Source organism: Rhinolophus sinicus, linkage group LG06 (genome assembly GCF_036562045.2).
Source record: "Rhinolophus sinicus isolate RSC01 linkage group LG06, ASM3656204v1, whole genome shotgun sequence".
Classification (NCBI taxonomy): Eukaryota; Metazoa; Chordata; class Mammalia; order Chiroptera; family Rhinolophidae; genus Rhinolophus; species Rhinolophus sinicus.
This window is the reverse complement of record NC_133756.1, coordinates 79488278-79503786: the sequence shown is the minus strand read 5'-3', so window position 1 is coordinate 79503786 and position 15509 is coordinate 79488278.

The following is a 15509-nucleotide window of genomic DNA, read 5'->3' as shown; positions in this document are numbered from 1 at the left end:
GATTTTGATTGTTTCCATGTTTTGGCCACTGTAAATAAAGCTGCAATGAACATTGGAGCACACTTCTCTTTATGTATAAATGTTTTCATATTTTTTGGGTAGATACCCAGGAGAGGGATTGCTGGGTCATATGGTAATTCTGTTCTTAATTTTTTGAGGAACCTCCATAATGTCTTCAATATCAGCTGCACCAGTCTGCATTCCCACCAACAGTGTACGAGGGTTTATTTTTCTCCACAGCCTCTCCAACACTTGTTACTATTTGTCTTGTTGATGATAGCCATTCTAACTGGGGTGAGGTGATATCTCATTGTGGTTTTTATGTGCATTTCTCTGATGATTAGTGATGTTGAGTATTTTTTCATATGTCTATTTGCCATTTGTATACCCTCTTTGGAGAAATGTCTCTTCAGGTCCTCTGCCCATTTTTCAATTGGGGTATTTGTTTTTTTGTTGTTGAGGTGTATGAGTTCCTTTTATAATTTGGATATTAGCCCTTTATCAGAGGCGCTGTTTGCAAAAATCTTCTCCCGTTCAGTTGGCTACCTCTTTCTTTTGTCGATTTCTTTCCCTGCGCAGAAACTTTTAAGTTTGATATAGTCCCATTCATTTATTTTAGCTGTTACTTCCCTTGCCTTTGGGGTCAAATTCATAAAATGCTCTTTGAACCCAAGGTCCATAAGTTTAGTACCTGTGTTTTCCTCTATGCAGTTTATTGTTTCAGGTCTTATGCTTAAGTCTTTGATCCATTTTGAATTAATTTTGGTACATGGTGACAGATAGCAGTCTAATTTCGTTCTTTTGCATGTGGCTATCCAATTCTCCCAGCACCATGTATTTAAAAAAAATGTCTTTTCTCCATTGTATGTTTTTGGTTTCTTTGTCAAAAATTATGGGTCCATATTATGTGGGTTTCTTTCTGGGTTCTCAATTCTATTCCATTGGTCTGTGTGTCTGTTTTCCTGCCAATATCATACTGTTTTGATTATTGTTGTTCTGTAGTAGAAGCTGAAGTCAGGAAGTATGATACCACCAGCATTGTTCTTTATTCTTCGGATTGCTTTGGCTATTTGGAGTCTTTTGTGGTTTCATAAAAATCTGATGATTTTTTGTTCTATTTATTCAAAAAATGCTTTTGGGTTTTAATGGGGATTACGTTAATCTGTATATTGCTTTTGGTAATATAGCCATTTTAACTTATTGATTCTTCCTATCCATGACCATGGAATATCTTTCCATTTCTTTGTGTCTTCTTCAATTTCTTTTAAAAATGTCTTATAGATTTCAGTGTATAGGTCTTTCACATCCTTGATTAAGTTTATTCCTAGGTATATTATTGTTTTTGTTGCAATTCTGTTTCACCTGATATCAGGATAGCTACACCTGTTTTTCTCTGAATACCATTTCCTTGGAGTGTCAATTTCCACAATTTCACTTTGAGTCTACATTTGTCCTTGTAGCTGAGATGTATCGCTTGTAGGCAGCACATGGTTGGGATTAGTTTTTTTGATCCAATCTGCTATTCTGTGTTTTTTTTTAATTGGTGAATTCAGACCATTTACATATATGAGGATTTCCTTATCATTCTATTTTTGGTTTTCTGGTAGGATGGTGTCTCCATTGTTTCTTTGCCTTTTTGTTGCTGTCTATTATTTCAGTGTGGTGGTATTTTATGATTTTTCCCTCTGTTTCTTCATTTTTGTGTGTTATATATTTCAGTTCTAATTTTTTTTTAGTGGTTACTGTTAAGTTTATGTAAAATAAATTTTGATATTTAGAGTATTCTATTTCCTTCAGCATGCTTTCTTTCTCCATTCCATTGTGCCAGCTTAAACCTTTATTCTCTCCCCTTTTATGTTTTTATCATCACAAATTATCCCTATTTATGCTGTGAGTTGATTTCTGCACTGCAGTAGCAAGTTGTCTTTTTCATTTAAGTGTTTTTTTCTTCTTTTTTACCCTGTATGTTATATTTAAGTGTGTAGTGTCTTATTTGGTGTAGGGGTGTCAGTTCCTGCTTCTGTCTGTCTGTTCGTAGTACTACTCATGGTTTGTATTATTTTGCTTTTTTGTTTCAGGTCGAATGGCCTCCTTCAGTATTTCTTATAGTGCAGTTCATGTGTTAGAAAATTCCTTCAGCTTCTGTATGTCTGGAAATGTCTTTATTCCTCCTTCATATCTTAAGGATGTCTTTGTTGGATATATTATTCTTGGCTCATAATTTCTCTCTTTCAATAGTTTGAATATTTGATTCCACTCCCTCCTGGCTTGTAGAGTTACTGCTGAAAAATCTGATGATAATCTAATGGGCTTTCTTTTGTAGGTTACCGTCTTCTTTTCTCTGGTTGCCTTGAGGATTCTCTCTTTGTTGTTAATTTTTGACAGCTTCAGTACAATGTGCCTTGGAGAAGGTCTGTTAGGGTTGAGGTAATTAGGTGTTCTATTTGCTTCTTGGATTCAAGGATCTAGTTCTTTCCACAGGTTTGGAAAGTTCTCATCGACTATTTGTTTGAATATACTCTCTGTTTCTTTCTCTCTGTCTTCTCCTTCTGGTTTGCCCATTATTCTTATATTGCTCTTTCTGACGGAGTCAGAAAGTTCTTGTAGAGTTCTTTCATTTCTTTTAAGTCTCAAGTCTCTTTCTCTTCCATCCATGTCATTTCCAGATTTCTATCTTTGATGTCACTGATTCTTTCCTCCATCTGGTCAACTCTACTACCTAAGCTGGCTATTTCATTCTTCATTTCTTTTATTTAGTTCTTGATCTCCAGAAATTCTATTTGTTTTTTTATTAAAATTTTAATCTCTTTGGTAAAACGTTCATTTTATTCTTTGATTGTGTTGTTGAATTTATTAAACTATCTGTCTGTGTTTTCTTGCATCTTGCTGAGTTTTTTCAGAACTGCAATCTTGAATTCTCTGTCATTTAAGTCACATATTTCCATATCTTTTAGTTCATTTTCTGGAGAATTATTATTTTCTTCCTGAGCTATCTTGTTACCTTGGTTATTCTTGGCAATTAATGAATTATTATTTCTCTTCCCAGGCATCTACAGGAGTGGGTTCTGCAACAGATTTGTAGGAAGAGGTCTTTCTTTTGCTTTCCAGTAATTGTTGGTAGAATGTTTTATTTTCTCTATGATTGCAGCCTTTTATTTTCTGTCACACTGTAGTGTTATATTTTCTTTGCACTGTTCTGGCTTCTCACACAATGGGAGATTCCCTGGAAGCTGGGCTTCTCTTCTGTGAGCAGGTGGGAATGGGGCAAGCTGTGGGAGTGTGGGCTGGGGTCTGCCAGGCTCTGTGCCTATGCCTTCCATTCTCTGCTTGCCAGTGAAGGCTTAAACTGCTGTTTTCACCCTTTTTCCTTCAGTCTTTGCTCTGAGGTCTCTGCCGTGAGTGTTGGGTTCAGCCGTGTTATATGGTGATCCCTCAGGCGGGACTGTGGGCCATAAGGGGAGCGCTAGCAGTCCAAATTCTTCCCTCTCCTGTAACTGTGGTAGCTCTGGAATTCAGGGAGCTCAGAGCTCTGGTCTCTGGCCCCTGCACTCAGACAGTGTTTCCTCACTTCCTCCTTTCCTCCTCCCCCACTTGCCCAATTTGCCCACCTTTAGATGATTTCAGGTGCACGTCTCTTAGTCTTGCCTGTCTGCTGCACCCGGAGTCCTTTGTGGTATTGTAACTGTTTCATTTTTTTGTAAATTCTGGGGCAGATTTCAAGAGGCTCACCTCACGCCACCATTTCTATCACAAGTGCTGAAATCAGCTGAGTCTTATAGGAACTCCCTTGTAGGTAACAAACTGCTTTCTCTTGCTGCTTTGAAGATTCTCTTTGTCTTTCACCTTTATTATTTTAATTATGATGTATCTTGGTGTAGGTCTCTTTGTGTACATCTTGTTTTCGACTCTGCACTTTCTGGACTTGTATGTCTATTTCCTTTGCCAGGCTCTGGAAGTTTTCAGTCATTATTTCTTCAAATGTTTCTCAATCTTTTGCTGTATCTCTTCTCCTTCTGGTACCCCTATGAGATGAATGTTGGTATGCTTGACATTGTCCCATAGGTCTCTTAAACTGTTCTCATTTCTTTTTTATTCTTTTTCCTTTTTGTTGTTCTGATTGGGTGTTTTCTGCTACCTTGTCTTCCGAATCACTGATTTGATCCTCTACTTTATCTAATCTGATGATGGTTCATTCTCATATATTCTTTATTTCAGTCACTGTATTATTCACTTCTGACTGGTTCTTTTTTATGGTTTCTATGTCCTTTTTTAATGTTTACTATCTCTTTGTTGAAGTTCTCACTGTTTCCTGATCATCCTTATAACCAGTTCTTTGAACTCCATATCTGGTAGATTGTTCGCCTGCATTTTGTTTAGTTATTCTTCTGGCGTTTTCTCCCATTCTTTTATTTGGGACATGTTTCTTTGTTCTCTCATTTTGGCTGCCTCTCTGTGTTTGTTTCTATGTATTACTTTGATCGGCTACATCCTCTATTCTTGGCAGGATGGCCTAATGTAATAGATGCCCTGTGGGGCCAAGTGGCACAGTCTCCCTGGTCACCTATGCTGGATGCTCTAGGAGAGTCTCTTATGTGCTTTGTGTGTGCCATCCTTTTATATGTGAGCCTTGATTTCTGTTGGCACATCAGTGAGTGGGATTGATCTTCAGGCTTATGGGTTCTGAGGATTGGCCATGACCACAGCACACTTGCTGCAGTGCAGGTGCTGACCCCATGAAGGCTCTGGTTCCTTCGGCCCAGAAGGCTCTGGTTCCTGCAGAGACCACCCTTTGAGTGTGCCACTTGTGGGGCTAATTGGGTGGCACTCTGTTGTGGTGTGAAGCTAGTCACTGGGTGTGTTTCTTCTGGGGCCTCTTAGGAGGGGCTCCCATGTAGACCAAGTTCAGCCACTGAGTGTAACTAGCCCAGGGCTACCTGGTAGGAGCTAAAAATAGATTTGAGATTGATTGCTGCCTCTACTGGACCTGGAGGCACGTGGGTGATGCTACGCTGGGAACCACAGTAGGCCACCACCTGTACCGGGTCTCGGGCAGCTCAGCAGAAGGCCCAGGACACCCTGAGGCCTGCCACCACTTGCTGGCTGCCTATAAGTTTCAGCCACTGAAAGAGCCTTGGATGGTACTCAAGTTGGTTGAGGCAGAGTCTCAGGGAGTCACCAAGGTGGGGCAAATGGTGTTTACCAGGTTAGTGCAGATTCAGAGTTGGCACCAGTGCTGAGCCTGAGACCATTCAAAATGTTCAGAGCACACTGAGCCCAGCTGCTGCCCACCTGGGGCCTGTGGACCCCTAAGAGTTGTCCAAGAATGTCTGCAGTGTGGGCTCACACTGGCTGCCCACCAGCTGCTGATAAAGCCTCCAGCAATGTGGGAATTGGATGAGACAGTGTCCCAGGGAGTCAAGGGGGTGGAGCCAGTGGATTCACCAAGCCAATAAAAATTCAGATTTGGCCAAGTTGGGGGAGGGCTCAATACAGGAAAGACAGCATCTGCCCTCTGGCTGCACAGGAGAAGGACTCAACACAGGGACAACAGCAGCTGTCTTTCCAGACCTCACCCTGATGCCACCCAATTCAGTCTGTCCCTGTATGTCTCTGGTGCCTCCCAAGCTGCTATCCTTTCCCCAGAGCCCAGGGTATGTGCTTATAAGTGACTGAGTCTGTGCACAGGCTCTTTGAGAGAAATGCCTGGGTTTCCTGAAGCCTTCTGTCTCACTCGGATAGACAGAATTTTCACTGATTTTCACAGCCAGATGTTGTGGGGGCTTCTTTCTCCAGCACTGGTCCTCTGGGCTGAGGACTCTGGTGTGTGCCTGGGACCTGTTGCTCTTCATGGGGTCCTCTGTAGCTGAGATATCCCTTCCAATTCTCAACCACCACACATGTGTGAGGGATCAGCCCATTTGTGTCTCTGCCCCTCCTACCAGTCTCCATGTGGCTTCTTCTTTATATCCTTAGTTATAGGACTTCTGTTCAGCTAGTTTTCAGATGGTTCCCCAGGTTGATTGTTCTATAATTTAGTTGTAATTTTATTGTGGTCATGGGAGGAGGCAAGCACAGCATTTACCTACTCTACCATCTTGACTGGAACCCACTATGTACAGTTTTGAGGCAGAATGCCTTCTCCTTCAGGAAACCTCAGTTTTTGCTCTTAAGGCCTTCAACTGGTTGGATGAGGCCCACCCACATTGTCAAGGGTAATCTCCTTTATTTAAAGTCAGCTGATTGTAGATGTTAATCACGTCTATGAAATACTTTCACAGCAACAACTAGACTAGTATTAGACCAAACTGGGCTCCATAGCCTAGCCAAGCTAACACATAAGATTAACCATCACCCCTGCCATCACTTGATATTATCATAAAGTGCCATTTTGACTAAGAAATATTAAAGCATTCTAGGGCTTATTCTCATATATCAGCTAATGACTATAGTCAGGTAATGGCTATGTTGGTTGTTCCCCACTTGCCCCCTCGTCACCCATTTCCACCCCTACCTCATTCTCTACCCTCCTCTGCCCTGCTCTGTTCCCATGGATATCGACCTCTGGACACCACCTGGGCTTCCTCACTTTAGGATTGGCCAGTGAGAAGCATCAGAGATCTGAGGGCTGGCTGAGAGACAGTTCAAGATATGCATTCCCTGTTCCTTGCTCCCTCAGTTCTACACCTCTGGCACTGGCTTCCTTCTCCCAAGGCTCCAGACCTCCATGGGCTCCTGGAACATTATTTCTCTTCTTGCCTCTTCAGCCCTAGCTTTTCAGTGTCATTACTTCCCTGACCCTGACCCCAGGGCTCTAAATCCCAGCCCCTCTCCCTTGTCTCTCTCTTCCTCTTCTCTCTTTCCTGCCTCCTTACTATCAGCCCTGAGAGTATTTAAATCTTTCCCATCTAAAAAAAAAAAAAAGTACCTCAAACCCAAGTCCCTCTGTACCTTTGCCCTATTTGTACCTGTTCCTTCACAGTGAAACTTCTTACGAGAGTCCTCCATCTCCCCAGCCAAGGTGCCTCCCTATATGAATATCATCACCTTCACTCATTTGTATTTTTCCACTTCTTGTGCTCTGTGATCTGGCCAGCCTGTACTTCTTGAAAGCCTCCAATGCTCCACACACCCTCCTGGCATATGCTGTTTCTTTTGCTTGTACTTCTTAAGCCCACACTCACCTCCTACCTCCTTGCTGGGTAATCTCTGCTTAGATGTCCCTTCCTCTAAGAAGCCTTTCTTGAGGCCCATGGCCAAACTCAAGTAAGGCATGCCCACAGCAGGCCCCATAATACCCTTTATTTCCCTGTTAGAGCTCATGCCACAGTATAAGGGACTTGCTTCTTCATTGGTCTACAAACATCACCGTATTGTAATCTTCCTGAGGGCAAGGACAGTGTCTGGTCTCCATTCTACTTCCAGCTCCTAGCCCAATGCATAGCTTCAGTGGGTACTCAATACATGCTCTGAATGGATGAATGGACAAATGGCCGCTGACCTCCTACATTATGAGTGTGTGGGATTGTCATGTACTTCAGAAGCTCCAGGGGGCAGTGTGGGAGGTAGGACATTTTAAACAGCAGAGCTGTCCAGCAATAGGACAGACAGATCAATAAGGTCAGGACTCCTATCACTGTGCTGACTGCGCTGAGGCTGGGTGACTCCAGATGGAATTCAACGGTAAAGTCTGGCCTTTGATGGGGAGCATGGGCTAGAAGACCTAACAGCACTCTGATGCTAAAATTCAGTATCTCCACCTTGCCCTCACCTGCAAGAATAGACAGGCACTCACTGTAGGACCGTGGTGAAACCTTTCCTGTCTTGCAGGTAGGGATGCTCAAGTCTGGGTCACCCATCCCCATCACCACAAGAGGGCGTGTTGGGCTTAGACTTGCCCTGAGCATGCTGGTGAACCAGGAAGTTTACCTAGCCTGAGGTAGGCGGGGAGAGCCAGGAAAGGGCTGACTGAGACATAGCTCTGTTTAAGGTGCAATTAGAGTGGCCAGACACAGGCCCAATGCTGGCCCCAAGGTCAAAAAATTCATTGGAAAACAGAGTTGTTATGCTGTTTTAAAATTAAAGACATATTACTATTATCTATTATTCAGAACGTTCAAGTGCAAAATGGGCAATGAGTTTGTGTGTACTCCCCTTAGATGTGAGTAAAGGCTGGATAGTGGATGGGGTGGGATGTCCAGGGTTAAGTGCTCAGCATTAGGGCTATCAGGGCAGGGAATAGCTTTGCATCCTGACTCCCATGTCCTCTCCAGTCCAATCCCCAGAAATAGTTGCTTTATCCTGGTTCCCAGAGCACCTCTCACTTTGTCAGACTGATACTAACCCCCTCTACCCCCACTCTGCAATGGTGCCATAAGATGGACTCTGAGGTGTGATTTTAACAGAAGACTAGGAGTTCTTCCTGGCCTCTACCTTTTTTCCATCAGCCCTCTTGAGAAGCCTGAGCTTGGAATCATTCTCTGTGGGTACCCCAAGATAGAGAGCTGACCCCCACCACACACCCCATGCTCTGGGCTCTACAGTTCACCTGGCAGACAGCAGGAGCTAGAAGGGACTTGTTGCTCTCCACCCTTCTTCCAGCCCTGACAACTGAATCCAGTTGACGTGACAGGAAATGAGAATGAGCAGGAGAGCCTGAAGCCAAGAAGGCCATTTTCCCTTGCTGAGGTGGGAAACGCGGCTGGTGGAGCGTCTTCCCTCCCCTGATCACCTTCTCCAGGGCTATAGCCCATTCAGAAACATGTCTGAAATGCAAAGCTTGATTCCTAGTGATTTCTAGAAATGGGACCTGGAGAGCTAGTGACTTCCTAGAGTTGCACTGAAGAGGCTCAGATGTCACCCCTGGAGAACCAGGAGGACCTGGGTAGGGATCAAAGTTGATCACAGTTTTGAGACCATAGCATCCTGGAGTAAAGCTTTGGCTACTGCCTAAAAAAGTCCTCCAGCTGTTGAGAAAGAGGGAGGGTAAGGGAGGCAGGGAGAGATAATTTGTGTTTCATTTGCATTTCATTTGCATATGGCTCTATTGAGGTCCAAAGGCACTGAAATTTCTTGCCTTGCTTCTTTTTTCCCTTTCTTTCCTCTGTTCCTTTCTAACCTCCAGGCAATCCCCTATCCCAGGCTAAAAACATATTTGGAATATTAGGCCCAGGGGATTGGCACCTTCCCCATCACCTCCCATCTGCCAAGAACTCAAAACGCTGATTTCATGGAGACTATGAGTGCGGAGAAGGAGGGTGGGATAAAGGGATCTTTTGAGATCCTATTCTAGTTCATCTACTTGAAATTATCACCAAGCAAGTCAGATATGGAAGAAATAAAAATTGTCCCACCCTGCCCCTTTTCCCATACACAGATGTCACAAACCCATCGAACCTTCAAAGACCCAGGAAGAACGTGTGAAGGAGGAGCAGAAAATGTGGGAGGTTTCTGCTCTGCCTTTCCTTGCTGTGTGACCTTGGGCACATCCCTCCCCTGTGAACCTCCTGTTCTTCACATGAATGACAACCGTCTCAGGTTACAAGATCATGGAAGGGAAGAGAAGAGAATGAGAGACTCAGGCTCAGGCACAGGAAGCAGGATTAAAATAGCAAGCTTTGGAGTCAGGGAGACCTGGTCTAAATCCCAACTCTGTCATCTACTGGCTGCATTAACCTCCCTGCACCTTAGTTTTTTCTATTAGAGGAGCCTAAAAAGTATATCTTCCTTCTAAAGTTGTGCTGATTAAATAAGAAGGAGCATGTCCAGTATGTAGCACCTTTCCTGGCAGATAGGAAGCACTCAGTCAATATTTATTGAAAAATGACTAAAGGAATGAGTAAATGAAAGAAGGTAAGAAAATGTCTGCCACCCTCCTCCTCTCCCCACAGCCTGCTACCCTCTCATCCTCTCACCCCATATCTGGAACCCAAAACTGTGCTTCCAACTGTGAACCTCCAAGGTCCCATCTCTGCCCAATGGGCACCATCTCCAAGAGCTCCACCATTACCTCATCCCCAGGACCCCAGAATCCAAGGCTGCTGGAGCTGTAAAGCCCTTGGAAATCATTAGGTACAAGCTCCTCTGGCTTCTGGAAAACTAAAGCCGAGAGGAAAAAATGTAACATGGAAAAGAAAACAGAGAATGAGACCCTCGGTGCGCACAGCCATGCAAATGTTATGCAAATAGAGCTATAAAAAGCACAGTCACACAGGGGTTTATAAATTATGTGCAGGTATTTTTCTAGTATGATGGCAGGGGATGTGCATTTGTAGATAAGAAACGGACCTCAGGAAAGGGGCCAAGCCTGAAATGGAAGAGGGGAGAGAAAGGAAGGAAAAGGAGGGAAGGGAAAGACAGCCTGAGTTGCAGGGATGAGGGGGAGTTGGGTTGGGTTCACTAGGCCTCCAAGAAACCTTGACTGATCTCTCCCCCCAGCCAGAAGACACAGGAAGAAAGTCCCCTCTCTTCTTGCTGAGAGTGGGGCAAGAGAGGACAATGTGACCGGGGAGGGTGGTTTGTATGAAACTGAAGATGCACTTATTAAGCATTTCCTATTCCTCCAGGGCCACTGTGGCACCCACTGAGCCCTTTCTGATACCTGTTGTGTACCCAGCACTGTGCTCAGTGCTGTGGAGGCACCAATTGGTTAACCATCAGAAGGTAGGATAAGAAAAGTCCCACAGAACCCACCACAAGGGCTATTAAAGAAATTGAAGTATTATGGTAATTTAGTGAAAGATCAGATAACTTCTGACTTCAGAAAGAAAATGGTATTTGAATTGTGCATAGAGGGAGTAGAGTGCAGTGCTTTAGAATAGGAGCCCTAATGCTTTACTTACTGGTATCATTAGACAAGTTAAACTTGCTGAGCCTCATTTTTTCCATCTGTAAAATGGAAATGACAGTCCAATTTATGAGTTGTTATGAGGACTAAACAAGATAGATGCTTTAAGTGTTAGTAAAGTGCCTGGCACATAGTGAAAGTTCAATAAATGTTGGATATTATAATAGGGATTATTGGGGTGGATGGTGGGTGAACATACCAGGTGGAAAGAACATGCAGAAAAGCCCAGGACCTGTTCTGTGAGCAGGAAAGAGGTCTTGAAACTAAGGTAGGTTGATAGGAAGACATGTCTAGAAAGAAAGTCAAGGCCCTGCCCTCCTGTTGGCATATGGCTTTCTGTGCTTACAAGACAGTGGTCCCTTGCTCTTGGCACCACTTACTGCAACTTGAAGAGTGGAGAAGGGTGCGGATAAGAGCTCAGATCTATGGTGGGAGCTGCAAAGAGCACTGGAAAGGGAGTCCAGAGACCTGATTCCAGCCAGGCACCATCTGTCACTAGGGAATTGTGTGATTTTGTCGCCTCCTAGCTCTGTAGATGAGGGAGATAGCTGTCCCCACAACCCCTGATATTGGTTAATAACTTTCACATCATCATGTCATAGAGCCTCAAAGCAACTTGGGACCTGGGTGGAACAGGAAAAGGGCAGTGTCTTCACCTGAGAAAATGTGATAATAAACTGGGCCCCATCTAGGTCCCAGGATGTGGTGAGGATGCATAGGAACTGGTGAGCTTGGCCACCTGCTAACTCCACATAAGACAGATACCCATTAGGATTCGCACCTGTTCCATTTTACAGATGAGAAAAAGGCGTTCAGGGAGCTGAAGAGCCTTGTCTCCTGTCACACAACTGGTAAACGGTTGAGAGACAGGATTCCAAAACCAGATTCTTTCCTGTACTTCCCATGGCTTCTTCAAACACTCCAGGCTCCTTGCAGCGCTTACACTTTGGGAGTCTGTCCAGACAGAAGCTCGGCCCCAGCTGGGTAATCCACCTAAAAAGGGTTCCTAAAAAGGGTGAACTGGACCAAGAGTCTGGGTCACAACGGGCGCGGTGGGGAGAGGCCGCCAGGCCAGGTTGGGGCAGACAGGTGTTGCTCAGGGTCTGGACCCGCCCCGGTAGCACCCCCTGCCCCTTCCCCATGCTCCTAGCTCCCCGTATGCAAATCGCTGCTTTGCATGGGCCGGGGGCCAGGTGCTGCGGCCCTGCCAGGGGGCGTGGCCGACGGCCCCCGCCCCGCGCCGCGCCTCGTGCTCACCTGGGGCGTGTGGCAATCCTGGCTGCGCCGAGTGCTGCCCAGGCTGGAGCAGCGGAGCGCGGGACGGTGGCAGCGACAGCTCCGGGAGTGCCTCCCGTGGCGGCGGCGGAAGGAAGGAGACCCTGGCTTCCCAGGGGGCCCGGCTGGGGCCGACGCGAGGGACCTGGGGGGGCGCTGGTTTTGGCCCCGCCTGGGGCAGGATGGTGAATTTAGAACTCATGCACACAGGTGAGGGTGAAGGGATTGAGCTCTGACAGGTGTCACTGGGCGCAGAAAGGGGTGAAGGAGAGGGTCACCGTTCTCAGGGGTCTTATTCCCCGGCGGCCAGAAGAGGTCAGTGTGGATAGCGGGTCACCCAGGGGCTGGCGTGGGGGGGGGTAGATGTTTGGGGGACCTTGGAGAAGAACGAAGGTGGGATCTATGCGTCTGAGAGGTGGGAGGGCTTCGGAGGCCTTGGAGAGTGGCAGATGTGTGGGCCTTGGTTGTGCTTAACTGTTGTCTCTCAATTAAGTTGCCCTGTTCACTGATTGCAGACGGATGGCTCACTGGCTCAGCCAGGGGTGTGGACCTGGGAGTGTGCATAAGTGAGGAAAATACGTGTATCCACATGTTATGTGTTTGGTGTCCCAGGCATTTATGTGGAGACAAAGTGAGCATCTGTGAGGTCTAGGGGTGGGCTGGGGGTGGGGGGTGCTTAGAAGGAGTGGGGCTGGGCAATTACAGAGGCATACCTGGGGCAGGTGCCATGCCACACATGTATTGATTAGGGATTGTGGAAGCATGTGTCCCTGTGTATCAGAGGTAAGTCTACCTGTTCCCATGTGAGTTGGGAGAGGTGGTGGAGCAGACACCTCTGCTCCACCCACATGTTCTGTGAGTCTTGGCAGTGCTATAGGCTCAATGCATAGTGGGGGCAGGTGCTGGTCAGGAGCTCTGTGGGACCCCACAGAAGGAGCATAGGAGCCTCAGAGAAGAGCTTCCATCTGAGAGGGCGGTGGGGAGAGATACTTCCTTTGCGTTCCATGTCCCACGGATTCAGATACCTAGCCCTCCTTTCCTCAGAGGTGGGACCCTAGGAGACGGAAATACTTTTCCAGAAGTCAGTTTCTCCTCCGTGAAAGGTATGTGGGCATGGTGTTAACCAAGGGCCCTCTATTCACCCTGCTGATCATTCCTTCCACAGCTGGGTTAAGGCGGCAGCTACTATTCCTGAAGGGTTGGGCCTATGTTAGGGTAGGCCTTCTGGAGGTCTGAGGGCCTGAGCAGAGAACAGTCTCAAGGTGAAAAAAGCTAAACCTAATTTGGCCATTTCAAACTAGAAATGTGCCTTTGAAATGAGACAGCACTCTTTTCAAAATTCCTGCTCTCCTTTTGTTACCTGCTCTCCTTTCTGGCAGAGTAGGGAAGCAGAGAAGGGGGAGGCAATTTTCCCTACCCACTTCAAGGAGCAGAGCAGGCTGGAGGCTTTGGCTCTTCCTGGGACCCACCAATCCTGAAGACAAGCAGCAGTGGGTGCACAGGGAGCCCTAGAGTCCATAGTTCTGCAGACACAGTCCTGACAATGCTGAGTGAAGGGCAGGCTAACAGAGAGGTTTTGACTGAGTGGATACCCAGATGCCAGGACCTGGCAGGAAAGGCTAGCTGAGGCAAAAGGAACCATCCAGCTGGTGTCATCCAATGTTTGGGGCAAATCTGTTTCCAGACCCTGTGGTACCAACATGGGACTGGGCATACCTGGGGGCCGATCTCTTGCTCTTCTTCCTTCCCTTCCCACCAAGGACTTGGTTTGAGTGGAAGCAAGAATTTGGAAAGGTGGGGCTCAGTGGCAAGTTCTTTAGGGCCAAGATCAGAGATTTCCTGAGGGTTTTGTATCTCACTGTCTAGGGAGGAAGGCTCCTGCTCTGGGGGAAGTGGGAGGAGGTGGGACATCTGGGACCCAGCAGGGAAGCAGGCTAAGAGGATCTAGCAAAGAGCAGGAGAGAGAGTGAGGTTTGATGTGAGAGGGTGTGGGGACAGAGCCAGGAGTGCAGTTTCTAGGCTCTCACCCTCATGTAAAAAGGTGCTCACTCAAGTAGTAAATGGCCATCAACTGTGATTAAATGGCCATCAGCTGTGGCTAGTTGGCTGTCAGCTGTAACCAATGAGCCATTGGCCATTAATATAACTGCTGTGGCTACGCTAGCAACAAATGGGGGCTAGCAAGAAGATGGTGGCTGGCAAGGTGGGTTGGTTGGCAGAGAGAGAAGCGGATGGCAGGTTGAGGATCCCGTAGCTCCTGCTTCCTGTGTCTCCAACCCAGGTGCCAGCGTGACTCTAGTGTTATGACTCCCCTATCTATGGCTCCGTGGGTGTTCCTTTTTGGCCTCACCATGTCCTGCATTCTTATGTGAGGAGCAGGACCTGAGACCCCACGTGGTACCCGGCATGACAGAGCACCAATCCTCCCTGCCTTGGCCTGGAGGAAGCTCCAGGCTGATGCTTCTCAGAAGTCCAGATACCTCCCTCACTCCTGTCCCCTGTAGTCAGGGGTTCCAGCCATAATGGGGAGAGTGAGCTAAACTGAAGTTATAGTGACATGGGGTGTCATGCAGGGTGCCATGCGGGGTCTCTGGTCCTGCTCCCCACATTAGAACACAGGACATGGTAAGGCCAAAAAGGAACACCCACGGAGCTATAGATAGGGGAGTCATAACACTATAGTCAAGCTGGCAGCTGGGTTGGAGACAGAGGAAGCAGGAGCCACACGATCTGCAACCTGCTGTCTGCTTCTCTGCCAACCAACGTCACTTGCTAACTGCAATTTGCCTCTCTGCAATCCGCAATCCACACTCCACCGCTTGCTAGCCCAGCCACCATCTTCTTGCTAGCCCCCATTTTCTGTTAGTGTAGCCGCGGCCGTTATATTAGTGGCCAATGGCTCACTGGTTACAGCTGACGGCCAACTAGCCACAGCTGATGGCCATCCAATCACAGTTGATGGCCATTTACTACCTGAGCCAGCACCTTTCCACATGAGGCCGAGAGCCTGGAAACTGCACTCCTGGCTCTGTCCCCACATGGGGTCTCCATCTACCTTGGGTGGGTTATCTGATTCATCTCTCTACATTTACTTGCTACCCCTCCCCAGCCCACTTCTTTAGTCTGTATACCCTCAGGGCTGTCTGGGCCTTTATGTGGTGTCTGGTTCCCCATCAGTGGCACCTCAAGGCTCTCTCAGTTGAGGACTTTTTGTGGAGTCTTTCTGACTGGATCTCTACTTGAGGGTTCTCTTTGCTGGGTCGTCTCAGTGGGCCTTTCAGTCCAGTGTTGTCTTTGTAGGGTCTTTCAGTGTGGGCCCTGCTGTGGTGTCTGTGAGAGAGGGTTCCTCTATGGAGTGTCTCATTATTGGCCTTTTCTAGGATTTCTTAGT